Here is an 11948-nt window from a genome sequence, read left to right on the forward strand (position 1 = left end):
TTTCACTTTATTTTCATTTCTTATTAACAGTTTCATCCAGGTTCTTTAAAGTTAATCCTTCTATGAATCAGAGGTCTCTAATATTTCAGTTTCACTTTTTAGCTTCTTTATACACAGATGCTATAGATTTGGGTTGAGAAAGTGAGTCTTCTCACCTTTTGCTTTTTAAGTCAATCATCCATCCTTAATGATTAGGAAAATAACCTATAAAATATTTCTTTTAATTTTAGAATAAAAACATCAAATTCTAAAGTAATAACAGTTTCAGATAAAACTTTAAAATTTAGAAAAAATTTTTAGACCATTTCAAATACCATTGTATCTTAAGTGCCAGAGTAAAGATCCCATCACTTGCCATGTAGTTTCTAGAAAACTCCACTGCCTACCTGAGTGAGAATGAGAGTGGCAAAAGCAAATTAAGTCTTAACATTATTACAAAAATCTTTCTGTCCTCACAGACCTCCTGAAAAGTTCCCAGGGCCCCCAGGACTCCCCGGCCCACCTGATGACCACCAGTCCAGTTTTGGATGAGTTTAAATTCTCTTACATATGCCAAGAAGGAGTTTTCTATCTTTTTCTTTATTTGATGTACATTATGGAACCTAAATGAGGTTTCAGAAAGAGTTGAGGATTCTTTGAATGAAAAAAGAGACTCGGTGGCTCCTGAAGTTAATGGTACAGGTGGTCTGGATTTTAACCTGGACCCATTCACTCCTTCCACCTTTGAAGCGTGACTCTGAAAGCCCATTCAGTCTTGGTTAAGGAGCTAATAATGGGTGTTTTACTCTGTGGTGGCTTGGCGTATGTAACCCAGAAAAGCAGGTTATTAACATTAATCCATTCTTGTGAGTGTGAACCTGTGGTAAACAGGACGTTTTGATGAGGTCACCTCGGTTAAGGTAAGGCCCCACTAGTGCAGGGTGGGCCTTAATCCTTGGGCTGCAGACCTTATAGAGAAGGACACAGAGAGAAGCCAGAGGGAGCGGCCAGGAGCTGGAACTCAGAGAGAAAGAAGACACGACCACGTACATTGTCAGGTGATGGAAAAGCCAAGGAACCCCAAAGATTGTCAGCCAGCCAGAAGATACCACCTCTGGGAGGAAACAAGCCTTCTAGCCTCTAAAACCGTAAGCCAGTAAATCCCTGCTGTAGGTGGGGAATGCCTGGGTGAATTGTATTCATCCAAAAGAGGGTGTGGAAATAAAATGACCTTGAGTGTTAGAGCACCACTGTCGTGGTAGACGTGAAATGTGCCACCTACACCCCCTTCAAGCAAGCGCTGTTGCCCAGTCAGAAGTCTGGCTCCCGAGTGGGCTCCCGCAGGCTTGGCCTCAGCAGCAAAGAGCCGCCTTCCTGAAATGAATTACCTGGTTCAAAGCCATGCTCTTTCTGCGGCAGCTAGCATTGGGAACAGAGAGAGTGGTGTAAAGCTCAGCCATTCCACATAGCTCTGAAAGGCAACATTTGCTCCAGAGCTCCCTGCTGGACTGGCTGAGGCTTTGCCAGGCCACATCATAGTTCAATTTCTTATTCTGCCCCATCCTGCTTCCTCTTTCCTTCACAGATATTGATCCCTAATAACATCTTGCACCCCAAATTCTGGCTCAATGTCTGCTTCAGTTACATTCTCTCACCCAGATTACGTACACACACATAAACCCCATATATATATATATATATACATATAATAAAAAATATATATATTTCTACATTTTTATATATATATAAATTACATTCTCCACTCAATAGGACACTATCCATCAATTATCAGCAAATTGTATTTTCAACCTATTCCCTATTTGTTTTAAAAACAATAGCATCTTTCTCTAATGAAAATCTTCGGTGCCAAAATTATTTTATAATGGCAAAATTATTTATTTTTGCCACTAATCCCACTGTCACTTTTGCCAATTTGTGAGAAACTAAGACGCTAAACACATATCATGATGTTAAAAGAAAAGTAGGGTGAGACTTAAACAGATGCAGTCAACTCATTTACTGATAGCTGTGGGCATTCACTGCAACTTACATACCACGCAGCTGTGAGCCACAGGCCACGCTCTGAAAGCCTTCTGAGGGTCTCAGCCGGGAGGTGGAGATAAGGCTTATTTGAGGCTCGACCTCCAGTACTGATGCCCAACTTCAGCTCTCAGCATCACTATTTTGACCTCAATAATGTTAATCAGAAATCTGAGTGATTCTTGATAAGAATGGAAGACATTCTCTTTGTAACTTCAAAAATCCTCTATCTGAAAGTTTGAAAGTCACTTTCTGCGCAGTAACTGGGATAACGTACTGGGGTTTGAGGCCGTCTGTGCAGCAGCACACAACCCTACTCAAGGGCATTGCAGAGGACCCTGGGAACCTAAGCTGGATCAAGCTTTTCTTGAAAGACCCTCCATCAAATAAAGAGTTGGACTAGTTGTACCTGAGACAAACATCCTCAGGTTCTATGCTGTGCTGGGCACATAGGCTATTTTGTTTCCTGAGAAGTAGATTAAATAATTATTTTTTAAAAATGTAAGCAAGGTTTATATATATAAATAAGACAACAAGAAGTAGCAGGTGTGAGACCCTAGCATTTACCCACAAGCAATAAAAGTCCCTTTCGTGTGGCCCAGGTGCAGGGCCAGCCCTGGATCCAATTGTAAAGCAGGTAGAGGCCGTCTTCAGTCTTCCTCCACTTCTCCCTTCCTTTCCCTGGCCGGCTCTCAGGCCTGCCCTTCACTCAGGCTGCCCCTCTCACCACAGCTCCAGACGATCAGAGGCCACTGCTTCCCTGACACCTCACTGCCCACAAAATGCAATCCAGATTCCCAGGGCTGACCCTCGGGGCCTCTGGGATCTGACCACTGGCCACCTTTCCAGCTCCCCGCTGGCTGTCTTCCCCCCAGCCTCCCTGAGCCCTGGCCGCTCCAGAACGCCCAGCCCTGCACTTACTCAGCTCTCCGCCTTTGTACTGACTGTTCCCTTTCCCCTGTTCGCCCACCACCTTGTGCCTGGGAAACCACTGCCCTGGACCCTGTCACCTCCTCTGTCACCTCCTGACCCCTCTAGTCTCCCTCGGTATCCTGTACATCCCTCCATTTTAACTTTTTTTCTTTTTTGCATTATGGGCATTTATGTGATATTTATGTTACGGACCCTTCCCTGGATTGTGGGTGTCTTAAGAGAAGAACAAGCTCTTATTCATCCCAGCAGTTGTCACAGCCTGGCTAAAATAGACCTCAATATGAATGTAAAAGTTGAATGACTGGCTCTTCCTCAAGCCCTTCGGAAAGAACCCTTCTGTCTTTTTTTGTGTGTTTTACTTATTTTCACATCTTTCCTTCCAGCCAAAGCATCTCTTGACAAATGGAAGAGGTCTAAAGAGTGATTTCCAGGCAAACCATATGCCACCACAATGTCCAATACCTAATATGCAGGTATTAAAACCATGTTGAACTAACTGCCTTTTAATAGGCAATGGTAGGCCTTTGTTTTCTAACCCTTTGGTAATTCAGTTTCAGGTTAGTGGAAGAGATAAGAAGGAGAGGGGGAAGTAGGCCCCTTGAGGTCCTTAAATCATGGAACATGGTAGAAGGGGGTCCACTGGCTTAGCACCTGTCCTGGTCAGGTATGACTCCAGATGGTAAAGAAAGCGTTACCAGAGCTCTTTTCCAGGGACAGAGTATGTTCTGGGTTTGAGGGGAGGAAGGGTATTAGTAAATCCTGGGAGCAGGAAGCTGAAGTTGGTAGAATTTCCCTCATCTACAGGTTTCCCAGGTCTGCCTGTTTGAAACTGTTGTGTACCCCAGAAAAGCCATGTTCTTTAATCCTGATTTAATACTGTTGAGTGGGATCTTTTTTATCAAGTTGTTCCCATGGAGATGTGACCCACCCAATTGTGGGTGGGACCTTTTGATTAGGTGGTTTCCATAGAGCTATGTCTCCACCCATTCAAGATACATCCCTTACTGGAGTCCTTTAAGAGGGAATCATTCTGGAAAAAGCTTGAGAGCTGGCACAGACAGAAACATCTGGAGATGCAGAAAGAAAACACCCTTGGGGAAGCTGTTTGAAACCAGGAGCCAAAGGACCAGCAGACACAAGCCATGTGCCTTCCCAGATGGGCCGTTCTTGAGTCAAGGTATCTTTATCTGGATGCCTTAGTTTGGACATTTTTATAGCTTTAGAACTGTAAACTTGTAACTTAATAAATTCTCTTTATAAAAGCAATCCATTTCTAGTATATTGTATTTCTGGCAGTATTAACAAACTAAAACACCAGGTATGTCTGATATTTGACTATTGTCAAGAGGAGCTTCAGGGAGGGTTCAAGTGGAGGCCATTCACGTGGACTAGGAAAACAAAGAGGTGTGGGAAGATGTGTCTGAGAAGAAGAAACTTTATGTCATTCTGAAGGGAAGGTATGAACTCCTGAGTGAGTTCCCTGTCTACTCTTTGGCGCTTATTATCTGTGTCCCCTAAGACCCCAAGCTGCTCTGTGCATGTGGGTTTCAACTAGGACATTGACTCCATGAGAGCAAGGTCTTTACTGTCATACTCAGCTGGCATACAGTAGGTGCTCAATTAATATCCTAATTACTTTGCAAGATGTTAACAATAATGAAGCTGAATTGGGATCCTGTGGTAGCATGGAGTGTCCAAGTAGAGCTGCCCTTTATGGGTTGCTCTGCACCAGAGATACACATTATCTCTTTAAGACTCATAACCACCCTGTATGGTATAAGTGCTCTTACTATCCCAGTGTTCAGATAAGGCTTGGAGAAGTTAACCAGCTAGACTGGGGTCACAGAGCTAGAAATTGGTGAAGCTAAAATTTAAACTCAAGGACTGCTCCTGAATCTACCAGCCCAACCCTCCTGTAGATAATAACTGTAAACTCTGAACAGAATACAAAAACAAACAAAACCAACACAATCAAACTAAACTAACAAAAAACAGCTTTCTGAAAGACCTGGAGATTGAGCAGCAGCAGGCAGAGTCTGGTGGGGAGTTCATGTTTGGAGGAAACTTATATGGACTGAGTTCCCATTTTCAGTTTTTAGACTGGAGCCAAGCACAGTAAGTGTGGCACCTGGGGCAGTAAAAGTGCCAATGGAACAACCAAAATCTTTCTGGAGAACCAGAAGACTAAGTACAAGGAAACTGCAGCCACAGCAAGGAGAATCTCAGAAAACAAAGAGCTGGAGGGGGGGATCTCCAAATATTGTCTGTCTTTTGACCTCTGAATCACATTTGTGTGTAACAGACTCAAAGCAGATCAGCTAAAGACAAAAATATTTGAATTGAGAGTCTTGATGTAGGCCAAAAAACAGATTGCAGTTTGAGTCCAACAAAGATAATTGCCAGCTTTAAAAAAAAAAGAAGAAATAGCACCTATTAAGTGGAAATAACATAATCCCAAAGTCTCCATAACTTATATTCATAATGTCCAGGATACAATCCAAAAATACTCGACATACAAAGAACCATGAAAATGGAACACATTCTCCAGAGAAAGAATATCAACTGAGACCAAACCTGAGATGACCCTAATGCATAATTAGCAGACAGGAATGTTAAGGCAGCTATTACCGTAACTGTCCTCAATGAAGTAAAAGAAAATATACATACTATGAATCAAGATAGGAAATCTCAGCAGATAAATAGAAACAGCAACAATAAAAGATATTCTAAAATGGAAAAACATCTGGAAAATTTTTTAAACTGTGGAAATGAGAGAAGACAAGTTCAAATCAACTTGGAGACGGCTTAATAGAAACTGTCCAATATGATAAAAGGTATGAAAAGGATTGGAAAAAATAAACAGAGTCTCGGGGATCTGCTAGATGATATCAGACAGTCTAAAATATGGGTAATTGGAATTCCAGAAGAGAGGACACAGAGAATAGGAAGGAAAAAAAAGAAAACCCTTGAAGAAATAATAACTTAAATTTTCCCAAATTTAATGAGAGATATAGATTTATAGATTCAGAGTATTCAAAGAACACCAAGCAAACCATGGTAAAGCACATTAAATGCAAACTATTGAAAGCTAAAAATAAAAGGCAAACTTTGAAAGCAGCAAGGAAAACAACATATTACATTACATATAGGGAACACCTTGGCTAACTTCTTATCAGAAATTAAGATGGCCAAAAGAGAGTAGAACACTATTCTTATCTTTTTAAATTGAGACTTATTATATATTCACATACCATGTAATCATCCACAGTGTACAGTCAGTGGTTCACAGTGTCATTTTCACATAGCTGTGCATTCATCATCACAGTCGATTTTTTAATATTTTCATTACTTCCCCCCAAAATAAAAATAGAAGTAAAAAAGAATACCCGGCCGCCAGCCAGCCAGCCCTCCTCTCCCTCTTTCTCCGCCGGCGGCGCTCCCGCCGCCAGCCAGCCAGCCCTCCTCTTCCCCCTTCTCTGCCGGCGGCACTCCCGCCGCCATCTTGCCCTTCTCTTTCCCCTTCTGCTCCGGCGGCGCTCCCACTGCCATCTAGCCCTCCTCTTCCTCTTTCTCCGCCAGCGCTCCCGCTGCCATCTAGCCCTCCTCTTCCTCATTCTCCGCCGGCTGCGCTCCCGCCACCATCTAGCCCTCTTCTTCCTCTTTCTCTGCCCTTCTCTTTCCCCTTCTGCTCCGGCGGCACTCCATCCACCATCTTATCCTTCCCTTTCTCTTCTTGCTCCGGTGGCTCTCCAACCACCACCGTGCCCTCTTCCGCCTTCACGGGGTCCTCCGCCACCGGCCTCGACAGCCTTGCCACCCTCACCTTTCCTCCTCCAGAACAGCTACTGGGGGAGTGGAGACAATACAGAGCAGCTCCCGGAGCCACGATGGAGATCAAAGGGACGGCGTACCCCGTCCTGGAATTGCTGACTGTCTGGGAGAACCAGCTCTGGTGAGAACACCGAGGGACGCGGGCTTTCCTGGGCGGGACAGCAAGTGGCCGGAGTCCCTCCCTTCCTCCTTCCCAGGTCAGCTGGCAGAATTGGGCAGGCGGTCACCTTGGGCCACGGCGGCTGGTGCCCCCACCACGCGAGGCCCCCCGGACCAACTGAGAGAGTTGGGTCGGAAATCCCCAGACTGCAGAGAACGGTGACCGGGGGGGGTCCCTTCCAAACACGTGACTCCCCGGTCCGGCTGGGAACGGTGCACTCTCCCGGGCTGTGGCAGCTGGCGCCCTCCCGCCATGCTTGGCGCCCCAGGCCGACTAGGAAATTCGGTCGGGCGCTCTCCCGGGCTGCGGCGGCCGGTGACCCGCCCCGCGTTCGGACCCCCGGGCCGGCTGGCACTCTTCCAAGCCGCTTCGGCTGGCGAACCTCCCCCACGGCGAGAGTTTTCCAAAGTTAAAGGACCCACAGCACCTTTTACTGGTGGAACCCACAGACAAATGTGTGCCACGAGCGCCACCTACTGGGCAAGATAAGAAAAACAGAACCCAGAGATTTCACAGAAAAATCTTTCAACCTGCTGGGTCCAACACCCAGGGAAATCTGACTAAATGCCCAGATGCCAGCAGAAGATAACGGATCACGCTCAGAAAATTGAAAATATGGCCCAGTCAAAGGAACAAACCAATAGTTCAAATGAGATACAGGAGCTGAAACAACTACTGCTGAATAAACGAACAGAAATGGAAAACCTCTTCAAAAACGAAATCGATAAATTGAGGGAGGACATGAAGAAGACATGGGCTGAACAAAAAGAAGAAATAGAAAAACTGAAAAAACAAATCACAGAGCTTATGGAAGTGAAGGATAAAGTAGAAAAGATGGAAAAAACAATGGATACCTACAATGATAGATTTAAAGAGACAGAAGATAGAATTAGTGATTTGGAGGATGGAACATCTGAATTCCAAAAAGAAACAGAAACTATAGGGAAAAGAATGAAAAATTTGAACAGGGTATCAGGGAACTCAAGGACAATATGAACCGCACAAATATACGTGCTGTGGGTGTCCCAGAAGGAGAAGAGAAGGGAAAAGGAGGAGAAAAACTAATGGAAGAAATTATCACTGAAAATTTCCCAACTCTTATGAAAGACCTAAAATTACAGATCCAAGTAGTGCAGCACACCCCAAAGAGATTAGGCCCAAATAGGCATTCTCCAAGACACTTACTAGTTAGAATGTCAGAGGTCAAAGAGAAAGAGAGGATCTTGAAAGCAGCAAGAGAAAAACAATCCATCACATACAAGGGAAACCCAATAAGACTATGTGTAGATTTCTCAGCAGAAACCATGGAAGCTAGAAGACAGTGGGATGATATATTTAAGTTACTAAAAGAGAAAAACTGCCAACCAAGACTCCTATATCCAGCAAAATTGTCCTTCAAAAATGAGGGAGAAATTAAAACATTCTCAGACAAAAAGTCACTGAGAGAATTTGTGACCAAGAGACCAGCTCTGCAAGAAATACTCAAGGGAGCACTAGAGTCAGATACGAAAAGACAGAAGAGAGAGGTATGGAGAAGAGTATAGAAAGAAGGAAAGCCAGATATGATATATATAATACAAAAGGCAAAATGGTAGAGGAAAGTACTAGCCAAAGCAATTAGACAAGAAAAAGAAATACAAGGCATCAAAACTGGAAAGGAAGAAGTAAAACTATCACTGTTTGCAGACGATATGATACTATACGTCGAAAACCTGGAAAAATCCACAACAAAACTACTAGAGCTAATAAATGAGTACAGCAAAGTAGCAGGTTACAAGATCAACATTCAAAAATTTGTAGCATTTCTATACACTAGTAATGAACAAGCTGAGGGGGAAATCAAGAAATGAATCCCATTTACAATTGCAACTAAAAGAATAAAATACCTAGGAATAAATTTAACTAAAGAGACAAAAAACCTATATAAAGAAAACTACAAAAAACTGCTAAAAGAAATCACAGAAGACCTAAATAGATGGAAGGGCATACCGTGTTCATGGATTGGAAGACTAAATATAATTAAGATGTCAATCCTACCTAAATTGATTTACAGATTCAATGCAATACCAATCAAAATCCCAACAACTTATTTTTCAGAAATAGAAAAACCAATAAGCAAATTTATCTGGAAGGGCAGGGTGCCCCGAATTGCTAAAAACATCTTGAGGGAAAAAAACGAAGCTGGAGGTCTCGCGCTGCTGGACTTTAAGGCATATTATGAAGCCACAGTGGTCAAAACAGCATGGTATTGGCATAAAGATAGATATATCGACCAATGGAATCGAATAGAGTGTTCAGATATAGACCCTCTCATCTATGGACATTTGATCTTTGATAAGGCAGTCAAGCCAACTCACCTGGGACAGAACAGTCTCTTCAATAAATGGTGCCTAGAGAACTGGATATCCATATGCAAAAGAATGAAAGAAGACCCATATCTCACACCTTATACAAAAGTTAACTCAAAATGGATCAAAGATCTAAACATTAGGTCTAAGACCATAAAACAGTTAGAGGAAAATGTAGGGAGATATCTTATGAAACTTACAATTGGAGGCGGTTTTATGGACCTTAAACCTAAAGCAAGAGCACTGAAGAAGGAAATAAATAAATGGGAGCTCCTCAAAATTAAACACTTTTGTGCATCAAAGAACTTCATCAAGAAAGTAGAAAGACAGCCTACACAATGGGAGATAATATTTGGAAATGACATATCAGATAAAAGTCTAGTATCCATAATTTATAAAGAGATTGTTCAACTCAACAAAAAGACAGCCAACCCAATTACAAAATGGGAAAAAGACTTGAACAGACACCTACCAGAGAGGAAATACAAATGGCCAAGAGGCACATGAAGAGATGCTCAATGTCCCTGGCCATTAGAGAAATGCAAATCAAAACCACAATGAGATATCATCTCACACCCACCAGAATGGCCATTATCAACAAAACAGAAAATGACAAGTGCTGGAGAGGATGTGGAGAAAGAGGCACACTTATCCACTGTTGGTGGGAATGTCAAATGGTGCAACCACTGTGGAAGGCAGTTTGGCGGTTCCTCAAAAAGCTGAATATAGAATTGCCATACGACCCAGCAATACCATTGCTAGGTATCTACTCAAAGGACTTAAGGGCAAAGACACAAACGGACATTTGCACACCAATGTTTATAGCAGCGTTATTTACAACTGCAAAGAGATGGAAACAGCCAAAATGTCCATCAACAGAAGAATGGCTAAACAAACTGTGGTATATACATACAATGGAATATTATGCAGCTTTAAGACAAGATAAACTTATGAAGCATGTAATAACATGGATGGACCTAGAGAACATTATGCTGAGTGAGACTAGCCAAAAACTAAAGGACAAATACTGTATGGTCCCACTGATGTGAACGGACATTCAAGAACAAACTTGGAATATGTCATTGGTAACAGAGTCCAGTAGGAGTTAGAAACAGGGTAAGATAATGGGTAATTGGAGATGAAGGGATACAGACTGTGCAACAGGACTAGATACAAAAACTCAAAAATGGACAGCACAATAATACCTAAGTGTAAAGTAATCATGTTAAAACACTGAATGAAGCTGCATCTGAGCTATAGGTTTTTTTTGTTTTGTTTTGTTTTGTTTTACTATTATTATTACTTTTATTTCTTTTCTCTATATTAACATTTTATATCTTTTTCTGTTGTGTTGCTAGTTCCTCTAAACCGATGCAAATGTACTAAGAAACAATGATCATGCCTCTATGTGATGATGTTAAGAATTACTGATTGCATATGTAGAATGGTATGATTTCTAAATGTTGGGTTAATTTCTTTTTTTTCCGTTAATTAATAAAAAAAAAAAAAAAAGAATACCCAAAACATTCCATACCTCTCATTATTTTTTATCTTTTTTTTCTTACTCATCTGTCCACACATTGGATAAAGGGAATGTCAGTCACAAGGTTTTCATAATCACATGGACATACCTTAAAAGCACTATAGTTATTCAACTATCTTCAAGAATCAAGGGTATTGGATTACAGTTCAACAGTTTTAAGTACTTCCCTCTAACTACTCCAATACTCCAAGACTGAAAAGGGATATCTATATAAAATGCATAAGAATAACCTCCAGAATGACTTCTCAACTCTTTGAAATCTCTCAGCCACTGAAACTTAATTTTCTTTCATCTCTCTTCCCCTACTTAATCAAGAAGACTTTCTCACTCCTATGTTGCCAGGGCCAGGCTCATCCCCAGGAGTCATACTCCACATAGCGAGGGAGATTTACACCCCTGGGAGTCAGGGCCCACATAGTGAGGAGAACAATATTCTTAAACTGCTAAAAGGAAAATCTATCAACCCAGAATTCTTTACCTGGAAAAAAAAAGACATTTAAGAATAAAGGCAAAATACAGATATTTTCAAATAAAACAATACTAAGAGAATTTGTTGTCAGCAGACCTGCACTAAAGAAATGCTAAAGAAAGTTCTTTTGGCAGAAGAAAAATAATTCCAGATAGACACTCTAATTCTCAGAAAGGAAGAGCATGGGAAATGGTAAATATCTTGGTAAATAAAAAAAATATTGCTTTCTTCTTTCTCTTAATTTCTTTATAATTCATTTGACTCTATAAAATAAAAATAATAAGATTGTTGTAGGGGTTTATAATATATATAGATATAAAGCATTTAACAACTATACCCTAAAGGAATAGGGGATTATGGACCTACATAGCTGCAAGGTTTTTACATTTAATGTGAATTAGTACGATATCATCTGAATAGGGCGGGCCACAGTGGCTCAGCGGCAAGAACGCTTGCCTGCCATACCAGAGGACCTCATTGTTAAAAAAAAAAAAGAAAGAAAGAAAGAAAAAAATATATCATCTGAATGTAGACCATGACAAGTTAGATATATATTGTAATCTCTTGAGCAACCAATAATTAATACAATGAAGTTTAGGCAAATTAGAAAATTAAAATGGCATTTTAAAAAATCAGATGAAAGAA

This window comes from Tamandua tetradactyla, chromosome 17 (assembly GCF_023851605.1).
Source record: "Tamandua tetradactyla isolate mTamTet1 chromosome 17, mTamTet1.pri, whole genome shotgun sequence".
Lineage (NCBI taxonomy): Eukaryota > Metazoa > Chordata > Mammalia > Pilosa > Myrmecophagidae > Tamandua > Tamandua tetradactyla.